The sequence below is a fragment of the Bos javanicus genome, chromosome 13 (assembly GCF_032452875.1).
Source record: "Bos javanicus breed banteng chromosome 13, ARS-OSU_banteng_1.0, whole genome shotgun sequence".
Taxonomy (NCBI): Eukaryota; Metazoa; Chordata; class Mammalia; order Artiodactyla; family Bovidae; genus Bos; species Bos javanicus.
In genome coordinates this window covers 30,708,414-30,721,176 of record NC_083880.1, presented here as the reverse complement: position 1 = coordinate 30,721,176, position 12,763 = coordinate 30,708,414, and the positions used below count along the sequence as shown (strand labels likewise).

General features: G+C 42.2%; 1 long non-coding RNA gene across 1 annotated transcript; it reads right to left on the bottom strand.

Moving 5' to 3' along the window:
* Nucleotides 1-1,942: 1,942 nt before the first annotated feature.
* On the bottom strand, nt 1,943-3,395 carry LOC133258838 (uncharacterized). Its single transcript, XR_009740173.1, has 2 exons — nt 2,989-3,395; nt 1,943-2,875 (listed from the first exon to the last, which is right to left on the bottom strand). It is a non-coding gene; the product is annotated as an uncharacterized LOC133258838 (long non-coding RNA).
* Between the last annotated feature and the right edge of the window lie 9,368 nt (nt 3,396-12,763).

The following is a 12,763-nucleotide window of genomic DNA, read 5'->3' as shown; positions in this document are numbered from 1 at the left end:
ATACACAGAAGAACTGTACAAAAAAGATCTTCACGACCCAGATAATCACAATGGTATGATCACTCAACTAGAGCCAGACATCCTGGAATGTGAAGTCAAGTGGGCCTTAGAAAGCATCACTATGAACAAAGCTAGTGGAGGTGATGGAATTCCAGTTGAGCTATTCCAAATCCTGAAAGGTGATGCTGTGAAAGTGCTGCACTCAATATGCCAGCAAATTTGGAAAACTCAGCAGTGGCCACAGGACTGGAAAAGGTCAGTTTTCATTCCAATCCCAAAGAAAGGCAATGCCAAAGAATGCTCAAACTACCGCACAATTGCACTCATCTCACATGCTAGTAAAGTAATGCTCAAAATTCTCCAAGCCAGGCTTCAGCAATACATGAACTGTGAGCTTCCAGATCTTCAAGCTGGTTTTAGGAAAGGCAGAGGAACCAGAGATCAAATTGCCAACATCTGCTGGATCATCAAAAAAGCAAGAGAGTTTCAGAAAAACATCTGCTTTACTGACTATGCCAAAGCCTTTGACTGTGTGGATCACAATAAACTGTAGAAGATTCTGAAAGAGATGGGAATATCATACCACCTGACCTGCCTCTTGAGAAACCTATATGCAGGTCAGGAAGCGACAGTTGGAACTGGACATGGAACAACAGACTGGTTCCAAATAGGAAAAGGAGTATGTCAAGGCTGTATATTGTCACCCTGCTTATTTAGCTTATATGCAGTGTACATCATGAGCAACGCTGGACTGAAAGAAGCACAAGCTGGAATCAAGATTGCCGGGAGAAACATCAATAACCTCAGATATGCAGATGACACCACCCTTATGGCAGAAAGTGAAGAGGAACTAAAAAGCCTCTTGATGAAAGTGAAAGAGGAGAGTGAAAAAGTTGGCTTAAAGCTCCACATTCATAAAACGAAGATCATGGCATCCGGTCCCATCACTTCATGGGAAATAGATGGGGAAACAGTGTCAGACTTTATTTTTGGGGGCTCCAAAATCACTGCAGATGGTGACTGCAGCCATAAAATTAAAAGACACTTACTCCTTGAAAGAAAAGTTATGACCAACCTAGATAGCATATTGAAAAGCAGAGACATTACTTTGCCAACTAAGGTCCATCTAGTCAAGGCTATGGTTTTTCCAGTGGTCATGTATGGATGTGAGAGTTGGACTGTGAAGAAAGCTTGCACCGAAGAATTGATGCTTTTGAAGTGTGATGTTGGAGACGACTCTTGAGAGTCCCTTGGACTGCAAGGAGATCCAACCAGTCCATTCTGAAGGAGATCAGCCCAGGGATTTCTTTGGAGGGAATGATGCTAAAGCTGAAACTGCAATACTTTGGCCACCTCATGTGAAGAGTTGACTCATTGGAAAAGACTCTGATGCTGGGAGGAATTGGGGGCAGGAGGAGAAGGGGATGACAGAGGATGAGATGGCTGGATGGCATCACCGACTCGATGGACGTGAGTCTGAGTGAACTCAGAAATGGTGATGGGCAGGGAGGCCTATCGTGCTGCAATTCATGGGGTCACAAAGAGTCGGACATGACAGAGCAATTGAACTGAACTGATGACCTAAATATCAAAATCTGTGCATTTTCACTTCTAGCAAAGTGGGTGATTCCTCCACCCATCCACCAAGTAAAGACTGAACAAAGCTGCAAAACATCATCTGCGATAAACAGATGGGGGAAGGATCGTGGGAGATTAGAACTGGAAGACCTGTAATTGTTTGCAGTTGGTTCCCCTGGTGGCTCAGACAGTAAAGAATCTGCCTGCAATGCAGAAGACCAAAGTTCAACTCCTGGGTCAGGAAGATGCACTGGAGAAGGGAATGGCTACCCACTCCAGTATTCTTGACGGAAGAGCCTGAGGAGCCTGGTGGGCTACAGCGCATGGGATTGCAAAGAGTAGGACATAACGGAGCAACGAAAACTTTCACTTTCACTTGTTTTCTATTGATACACAGCATCTGTATTTAATATACACAGGCACGCTTAACACAGTAAGACAACAATAACCATGGTACATACATTCAAAATTGTCTGTTTAGTCTTTGTTGAGACTTTCTCTGTGCATACCATTTTCAACTGGCTTTTTTTTTAATTTTTTGAGCCTGTGAGAAGAATGAAATTATGCTTATTAAAAATATGTATATTTCTGGAGGGATATACATTCCTATAACCTTCATTATGATGCTCTTAATTAACCAATATGCCTCATAATAAAGTATCTAGCTGTCACCAAAATCAACACTTCTCAGTTATTAATAGATTAAGGAAAGAATGTTAATTTCTTCAAGCTCCATTTCATTTGGTCTCATTACTTCAGGAGCCAGATGGTTACAGGGTTGGACCTGTCAACAGTTACTGTGAGGAAGAATACATTCAGAAACACCCAACTCAAGTATGAATAACAGCTGAAAAATGAATTCTGAGGTAGCTGTGCACAATACATAAGGCAGGGCAGAAAGTTACTCTGCCGAGAAATGGAGAAAATTATGAATCAGGCACACTTTAATTGATGTTTCCACCCTCCCCACCCCCCCAACACACTCTCCTTCCCCTGCCTGAACCCCATTAAATTCTCTCCCGGCGAATCACAGCCCCACGGCTCCAGCTGTGCTGTAGAGCGGCTTCCCATTTTCCAGGTGTCTGTTTCTCTAGTCCCTCGTGCTGCTGGAATTTGACAGTTCTCCTACACTGTTGGTTGATTGATGATGTCAACTTGGAAGAGACAGTACCACCAGCAGCCAATTTTTTCAAGATGTTTTCTTCTTTGATTTTTAAAAATCCTTTCTGAGCACTTCAAAAGGAAATCACCCTGAAGGGCATCACCTGCTTGGCGCCTCAGCCTGCTGGGTGTCTGCCTGTGATGGGAACGTCAAACAGAAGAGTTAGTTGCCCCTTCTTTCTTACCTGTTGGGTGAAACAACGTCTAGGTGTCCCAACAGCTCTCAGGTCCCATCGCGCGGTAATTCACCTGAGTGATGGTCAGTGTTCAGAGATAAGACACAGGATGTTGAAACTTCAAATCCTCCTTTGGGTGAAGTGTCTGTGCTTTCAAGAGAGTCATTTGCTTGGAATACACCACAGTCCTCTTTATCTGCCAAGCAGGGTCAGAGTTTTCTCCTTACAAGGTATTTTGTGATGTTCAAATGTGAAGTGTTACGCAACTCCAATCCTGTGCCACAGTAATTCACATGGTACTGTTTTGTATTTCTGCTGCTGCTGCTAAGTTGCTTCAGTCGTGTCCGACTCTGTGCGACCCCATAGAGGGCAGCCCACCAGGCTCCCCCGTCCCTGGGATTCTCCAGGCAAGAACACTGGAGTGGGTTGCCATTTCCTTCTAGTCATTCTTAACTGCTGATGTGTCTTGATACCTGCCCCCTAGCGGACCTGAAGCAATTTGCAACGTGCTTCTTTTTTTTAAATTGGAATGTAGTTTAACAATATTATATTAGCTTCTACTCTACAATGAAGTGAATCAGCTATATGTATACATATATCCCCCTCCCTCTTGGGCCTCTTTCCCCTACCCAGTCCCACTCATCTAGGTCATCACAGGGAACTGAGCTGAGCTCCCTGTTCTAGATAGCAATCTGCTTTTATTACCTTTTTTAACGGGGGGGATTTAAATAGCACAGATTTGATGATTTGGGGCCATTAGTACCTGCTATAAGCCTTGCAATGTAAAATTCTAGCCTCATAGAGCTTGAAGTAATCTTAGAGCTTTCTTGTCCAAACCTTGCCTTTTAAATAAGAAACCTGAGAAACCACAAGAGTTTGAAAGATCTGTCTGAGGTCCCAGATGTTAGTTAGCCAGCTTCCGGTTGGAGAAGTAAAGAAAAAACCCAGATTTCAGAGCTGACCCCAGGCTGGGAATCTTCCTAAATTTAAACAGCTACATTTCTTCATAAACCCTGAAATTCATTCACTTATCCAAGCATTTGTTTATGCCTTTTTGAGAATCTACTGTGTTCTAGGCACTCTTACAGATACGGAGGGCTGATGTGGGGGATGCCTGCTGAACAAACCTATCATCTAGTGATTATTTTTAGAACAATCTTCTCAATTTCTGTAGAAAACTAATGTGCCCACAAGCCATTGTTTCCTTCTTAACAGTCACAAAATCTCCTTAATTAAAGATAAAATTGTATGACTTTTAGGATACATTTTTCTCCGTGAAAGAACAAAAATCCCATTCTGTGATTCTTTCATCCGGGTTGATGACATGTACTTTTAAAAGGGTGAGAAACCAGCTCACCTGTCAAGATTCTAGTAGATCTGAAGAGGAATATTTATTGTCCATGAACTCCTTAAGTCTTCTCTCTCTGAGAAAAATGAGCCTCTTCAGTCAACTCTGCCTTTAAAGTTTCTCTCCTTGTTCCCTAGTTGATTAGAACTAAACTAAGAAAGCAGAAACATGGGAAAAGGAAACTTGGTTCCAAATGCATGGTAGGCAAACTTTTTGCACAAGGACAACTTTCAGCGAAAGAAAACTCTTAATGGGACACATGTTTTTCCCCCAAATTCAAAATGGTCATAGATGTGCTGAGTATCACAGAAAAATCAAGATACATTCTTCCAGGTAAAATTACCTACTTGACTCAGTAGAACAATGCCAAAATGAAGCTTGATTCTGAATTCTAGGCATGAAAATTAACAAAGCAGTAGTTGCAGCAAAAGAGAATCTTCTTTCTATTCTTCCATCTGGCCTGGTTGTAGCTAACCTGGGCCTCTATAGCTCATTGCTGGTATAGACTGCGGAGAAGGCAATGGCACCCCACTCCAGCACTCTTGCCTGGAAAATCCCATGGATGGAGGAGCCTGGTAGGCTGCAGTCCATGGGGTTGCTAAGAGTCAGACACGACTGAGCGACTTCACTTTCACTTTTCACTTTCCTGCATTGGAGAAGGAAATGGCAACCCACTCCAGTGTTCTTGCCTGGAGAATCCCAGGGACGGGGAGCCTGGTGGGCTTCCGTCTATGGGGTCGCACAAAGTCGGACACGACTGAAGTGACTTAGCAGCAGCAGGTGTAGACTGAGAACACCGCTGACAAGGAGACTTGTCTGAGTCAACAAGGCAGACAGGTGGATTGGACCCTGGAAATGCTTATTTCAATGAAGAATTGAGTGGCTTCTTAGAAAGATGTCACCTTAAAGGAAGGAATGGGTCTTGCATATTAAGTTTGCTTCTGTAGCATCTCAGTCAGTGGAGAGCGGGGAAAATCTTGACACAGTACATCATTTGTCATTCATATGTTCCCAAGCCAGTTCACCCACCTCCATGTCCCTGAGATCTGGAAGAGGGAGAACCATTAGAATAAACTGAATTAGTTATTTTCTAACAAATTCACTGGAGTCATGGGAAATTCAAAGTATTTGGATTACAATGAAGAGTGAGGTGTTCTGTTCCCTTCCCACTGGATATCTGATACACTTTGTGCTCCAGGACAGCATTTCCACCGGTGAGAGCTGGGGTCTGCATTTTTTGACACTATTCATCACCCATCGCTTCAGCAGCAGCGAGAGGCAGTACCAGCAGAACCTGGTGGTGCTGGACACCAAAACGAAGGATGATATGGGCTCAGACTTTCCTCAGTGGGGACTTCCAGCAAAAGCAAGAGGGAAGTCCTTTGTAGAAAATGAAGATGAGCCATGATTTCTGTGCCCACAAGCCAAAGCCATAGTCTTTGTTGTGCCACTGACAACCAGATCCTGGAAAGGCCACTGTGTTGTTTAACCCAACATGTTAGAATGTTAGGATTGGGTATTATTTGGGTCTTTGGAGGACTGCATTTTAAAGTCTCAAAGCTGCAGCTAGAGACACTGATGTATAGAACAGTCTTATGGACTCTGTGGGAGAGGGAGAGGGTGGGAAGATTTGGGAGAATGGCATTGAAACATGTAAAATATCATGTAAGAAACGAGTTGCCAGTCCAGGTTCGATGCACGATACTGGATGCTTGGGGCTAGTGCACTGGGACGACCCAGAGGGATGGTATGGGGAGGGAGGAGGGAGGAGGGTTCAGGAGGGGGAACACATGTATACCTGTGGCGGATTCATTTTGATATTTGGCCAAACTAATACAATTTGTAAAGTTTAAAAATAAAAAAAAATTAGAAAAAAAAAAAAAGCTGCAGCTATTTAGTCTCTACTGACCAAGAGGAACTCACCATGCTCCTCACCTTGAATAAACTTTGGACAGATTTCTTCCTGACTCTAAGCCCCTGCCCTTCCTTTTCTTAGAGTATTTACTTTAGAAAATTTGCATGGTAAACTCTTTATCTGCCCCTTTGAGATATGTCTTTTTCCTAACTCTTACCAATTTTATAATCCAGAGGTGTCTGTCTTATGGACCACGGAGTCATCCCTTTGAAATGTAATCATCAAGAAAGATAGTGCCCCTGTCTTCCTGTAAATGTAGAAGGACCAGAGCTTGATTTCCATGAGCACCAATTAGTAAACACATATTGCTGATTTACCTTGATTGACCCCAAACTAATGTTCTAATCTGTCCCCCAGTCTATTCCAGAACTTGAAACTCTTCTGCCTTTTTATTTGTGGATGGGGTTGAGTTCAGTCTCTCTCTCCCCTAGTACAATTTGTTGTTGTTCAGTCACTAAGTTATGTCCGACACTTTGTGACCCCATGGACTGCAGCATGCCAGACTTCCCTGCCCTTCACTATCTCCCGGAGTTTGCTCAAACTCATATCCATTGAGTCTGTGATGCCATCCAACCATCTCATCCTCTGTTGTCCCCTCTCCTCTTGCCTTCAATCTTTCCCAGCATCAGGGTCTTTTCCAAAGAGTCCGCTCTTCACATCAGGTGGCCAAAGTTATTGGAGCTTCAGCTTCAGCATCAGTCCTTTCAGTAAATGTTGGAAGGGTTGATTTCCTTTAGGATTGACTGGTTTGATCTCCTTGTTATCCAAGGGGCTCTCAAGAGTCTTCTCCAGCACCTTGTACAATAGTCTTGAATAAAGACTTCCTTGCTGGTTTTATTCTGTCCAGTGCAACTTCTCTTTGATACCACCTGTAGATTGGACTATTGTCCTGTGATTTAGATTAATCCTTGCCAGAGTCAGGGGGATTTTTTACCTGATTTGAGATCCCCTCACTGCTCTTCTAAATCTCTTATATACAGGCTTCTAATTAGTTCCTGAGCTCCAGCCCAACCCTCTGAGACATCAACATTTTTATAAGTAGTGCTTGACCTTGGTTCATGGTTCCCAGTTTTCTTTCTGGGAAACCACCTGGTTCCTGTCCTAATGGGCAGCAATTCTACTTTTCTTTGTTGTCTTTTTCCATGTAATTTAATGTAATGCAATATAATGTAATGTGTTAGTAGCTCAGTTGTGTCTGACTCTGAAATCCCATGAACTGTAGCCCTCCAGGCTCCTCTGTCCATGGAATTTTCCAGCAAGAATACTGGAGTGGGTAGCGTTTCCCTTCTCTAGGGGATCTCCCTGGCCCAGGGATAAATCTTGCATTGTAGGCAGATTCTTTATTGTGGATACCTCCAAAATCCTCACATCACCTTGAATTCCTCACTGTTAGTAGCCTATCTGGACTGAGACCAGTTACTGGTGGACTCACTCCCCTGGGAACAATGCTTAGCATCTCAGATGGCATAGCCCTTGGACATTTGCAGCTGGATCACTTCTCTTCAGCTCGTCCCCCTACCATGACTCAATGAAAAATCTAATTTCATATCCCTGCTCTTGCCCACCTGGCTAACCTTGTTATGGTCTAATGAAATTCTACCTGTTGACTTTCTAAAGTTTCTGAAAAGAGAAATTAAGCAGTCTCTGGATCATATTTTGAAAGATAGCTTATAGGCATTATTTATTTTAATCTTCTTAACATCCTGTGAAGGAGATACAGTTGGCCCTCTGTGTCTATGGGTTCTACATCTGTGGATAGAGGGCTGGCTATGGGATTTGAGTATCCATGGATTTTGATACTCACATGGATCCTGGAACCAATCCCCCATGGATATGGAGGAGTGACTGTATACTACCATCATTTAATGGATGAATAAAACTGAGGATCAGAGAAGTTAGAGCTTATCCAAAGACACAGGGACAGGGCTCCCCAGTATTGTCTAATTTCTTTAAATGCTATCTTTAGCTAGAATCTGCCTGGTTCTAGACCTTGTGCCATTCTGGACCATATTGAATTCCTTCTGGTTATAGATGGTATTCATGAAAAATCTTCACATAATTTTCAGGAGGCCAAAGTAAATGTAATTTGGCAGTTTGGGATATTATTTTTGGTGGATATTTGATGACAGTATGAGCTGTTACTGTAAGCCACATCTAAATACTCTGGGAATTGTTAAAACCTGGTTTTGGTGAGTCTTTAAGTAAATATTTTCAAAATCCATACTTGTGCTTTTTGATATGTATACTTTTTGTTTTTGTTGGAGGCATTTTTCCTTAGCATCTGCTTCTCTCACCCCAAAACATGGATTCTCCCACACAGTTTACTCATCCTGTGTTATGCCTTTCTGTTAAATATTCTTGCTTCCTTTTGAGTTGACTGTTTTCTAAGATGTTCCTGTCATATCAATCATATTTATAATCCCAAGATGAGAAGTGACAAAGCAGTATAAGGTTTCTTGCTTTATGTAAATCTGAGGAGTCTGGAGATGTTAGGGGAGGTGGATCTGGTGTTTCCTGAGCACCTTTTAGCTTCTTAGCCGAATGGGCTCCTCCAGGGCAAGCTGGCCAACTTTCAGAATTCTATCTGCTAGGTGGTGTGTTCTGGGGTGGTACACCCTGCTTCCTTCCATTGCATGAAGGCCAAAGTAGAAAGCACTGACCTGTGTTCATGGTTCACTTGGACCACTGCTGGCTCACTCACCTTGCGGCAAACATGGCATGGCTAGATCACCTTTATAATGAGGTGTGCATTTCCTCTCGCTGATGTAAGAGATTCCCACAAACTTAGTGGCTTAAAATAGCACAAATCTATTATTTTACAGCTCTGGGGGGCAGAAATCCAAACTCATTTTCACTGACCTAATATCCAGTTGTCCGTAGACCTGTGTTCCTTCTGGAGATTCTAGAGAGAATCAGTTTTCTTGCCTCTTGCACTTTCTAAAGACCGTTTGAATTTCTTGGCTCATGGCCCCTCCTTTGATCTTCAAAGCCAGTAATGTGTCATATCCTCTCCTTCCTCACCTCTTTTTCTGTTCTTATATCTTCCCTCTCTCTCCCTTCTCCCATCCCTACCCCCATAAGGTAACCTGCCTATAAGGTGTTTACGATGTGTTTACATTGGGCCCATATCAGGATAACCTGACCTCAAGATCCTTTCAGTTAATCTCATGTAACAAGTCCCTTATACCATATTGAGCAACATATTCGTAGATTCTGGAGATCAGGACATGGATATCATTGGGGAACTATTTTCAGCCTGTAACACATGGTTTCTCTTTTCTTGTGTTGATGGTGATACTGGTAGAATAAAATAGCATGATCAGTCTTGCCTTCTTTCTCTTTTCTTCCTCTCTTCCTTCCCTTCCTTTTCCCCTTCTTTCCTCCCTCCCCCCTTCTCTCTCTTTCAACATTAAAAGATCTGATCCTAGTACAATAGAAAGAGCAGATTAGAGGGTATTGGGAAGACAAGTGGAGTGATAAACTACACACTCTAGGTCCTAGTTGTAACTTTCTCATTGTTGTCAATGAATCAGAAAGATTGCTCTGTTTTTCGGCTATCAATCTGAAATACCAACATGATTGGTGCATTTTTATTGTCGCTGAAATGTACCTGAATCCTTTTCTCCTCCTTCAGGTAAAAGCAGTGATCTAAAATAGAGGTGACACAAGATCATGCCTCAGATTTTCTCAATTTTAGGGAAAATAATTATTTTGAAATGTATTGTTCTACAGTATGTCATTTCAGTTCAGTTCAGTTGCTCAGTCGTGTCCAACTCTTTGCGACCCCATGAATTGCAGCATGCCAGGCCTCCCTGTCCATCACCAACTTCCGGAGTTCACTCAAACTCACGTCCATTGAGTCAGTGATGCCATCCAGCCATCTCATCCTCTGTTGTCCCCTTCTCCTCCTGCCCCCAATCCCTCCCAGCATCAGAGTCTTTTCCGATGAGTCAACTCTTCACATGAGGTGGCCAAAGTATTGGAGTTTCGGCTTTAGCATCAGTCCTTCCAATGAACACCCAGGACTGATCTCCTTTAGAATGGATTGGTTGGCTCTCCTTGCAGTCCAAGGGACTCTCAAGAGTCTTCTCCAACACCACAGTTCAAAAGCACCAGTTCTTCGGCACTCAGCTTTCTTCACAGTCCAACTCTCACATCCATACAAGACCACTGGGAAAACCATAGCCTTGACTAGACGGACCTTTGTTGGCAAAGTAATGTCTCTGCTTTTGAATATGCTATCTAGGTTGGTCATAACTTTCCTTCCAAGGAGTAAGCATCTTCTAATTTCATGGCTGCAGTCACCATCTGCAGTGATTTTGGAGCCCCCAAAAATAAAGTCTGACACTGTTGCCACTGTTTCTCCATCTATTTGCCATGAAGTGATGGGACCAGATGCCATGATCTTTGTTTTCTGAATGTTGAGCTTTAAGCCAACTTTTTCACTCTCCACGTTCACTTTCATCAAGAGGCTTTTGAGTTCCTCTTCACTTTCTGCCGTAATAGTGGTGTCATCTGCATATCTGAGGTTATTGATATTTCTCTCAGCAATCTTGATTCCAGCTTATGCTTCTTCCAGTCCAGCGTTTCTCATGATATACTCTGCGTGTAAGTTAAATAAGCAGGGTGACAATATACAGCCTCGACGTACTCCTTTCCCGATTTGGAACCAGTCTGTTGTTCCATGTCCAGTTCTAACTGTTGCTTCCTGACCTGCATATAGGTTTCTCAAGAGGCAGGTCAGGTGGTCTGGTATTCCCATCTCTTTCAGAATTTTCCACAGTTTATTGTGATCCACACAGTCAAAGGCTTTGGCATAGTCCATAAAGGAGAAATAGATGTTTTTCTGGAACTCTCTTGCTTTTTCGATGATCCAGGGGATGTTGGCAATTTGGTCTCTGGTTCTTCTGCCTTAGGGAATCTCAGAAACTATATCTCCCGTAGTTGGGAAAAAAGACAAGTAACTCTGTTCATTAAAAGTAGAAGAATTTATTTTACAAGATTATTTTCTAGATTTCTTTATGTCAAATTGTGGCTGGATTCCTCTAAATTCAGAAATATTTTTTGACAGCTGAACATATTCTTTCCTAAATTTTAACATGTCTTAGGGGACAATCCATAGTTTTGGAAAACTGATTCAATAACTCCAACTTCATGTGTTCAGCAGATTACTTGTTCCAGTTCTTTTCTAGAAACAAATACATCAGAAGGCCAAGACACTTATAACAACTGTGGATCATCTGGAACTTGAAAATCTTAGAAAAGAGCTATTCCCATCGGCCCTAATAAGTAGATGAAAAATAGGATTCCCTAAAGGACTTTACCTACATACATTTTAAAATTCCTTGTGTCAAAAGAAACCTCTTCTTCCTTTAATATAAAAAATTGACAGAATTAAATGCAAAAGAATCTGCTAATGTAAGATTGAGATTCTCAGAGGAACATCAATTTTCCCACGTTCCACACATTCTGAATATTAAGGTATCACATTTAAGAGACTAGCTGGTTCTGAAAAACACAGTATTTGAAGAAAAATAGGTAGAAGCAAAAAGAATAGCAGCCAGCCCTGACTTCTTTCACTTTTATTTTTTTTAATCATGTATTTATTTATTTATTTCATTTTTGGCTGTCCACAGGTTTTTCTCTAGTTGGGGGCTCCTCTGTAGTTGGGATGCGCAGGCATGTCATTGTGGTGGCTTCTCTGATTGGGGAGCACGGGTTTGAGCACGTGGGCTCAGTAGCTGTGGCACGTGGGCTCTAGAGCTCAGGCTTAGTAGTTGTGGCTCATGGGCTTAGTTGCTCTGCAGCATGTGGGATCTTCCTGGATCAGGGATTGAACCCATGTCTCCTGCATCGGCAGGCAAATTCTTTACCACTGAGCTACAGGGAAGCCCAGCCTTAATTCTTTAGTTATGTATGAGCATAGCAGAGTCAACTTTTGATTTTTGGGGGGTCTAATCCAGGACAGTTATTAATAGCATGATCTCTGTCTTTTGTTTTTCCTTTCCTTTCTGGTCACCCCTGGCACTAAAGGACCTTCAAGCTTGGAGAGAAGAAACAAAATGCGAGCAGGCGATTTGGTTTCCAATTCATTGCTTGATTACTGGTTTGGGAGATGTGGCTGTAGGGGCAGATTGAACTTGTCATTAATCAGGAACTGTTAGTCATATCTTGTCCCTTGAGTTACTTACCATGAAAATCAGGGTCTTACTGTTTTCACTTGTAAATGGTTCCCACACACGGTCTACAAATGACCAGTAAAGATGATTTTCTTTGAAACCATTTGAATTTTAATGGTTTCATTAAATACAAAAAACCAATTGTATTTGTTTTTTGTTCCAAAGAAAGCTTATACACAGAGGCAGTAGCATAGAAGCAAACTCAGTGGACAGTTTACCAGAGGTGGGAACAGGTGCATGTCACATGGAATAACCCATACATTCTGACTTCATCACCTTCTCAGGTTTTGAGAAATGTACAGAGAATTTGCAGCAAAGAAGCTGTTGAATAACAATAGCAACACTCTGTATTTATACAGCACCTTTCTTTCAGAGAGTTCAGAGTGCTTTATAAACAGTATCTCAT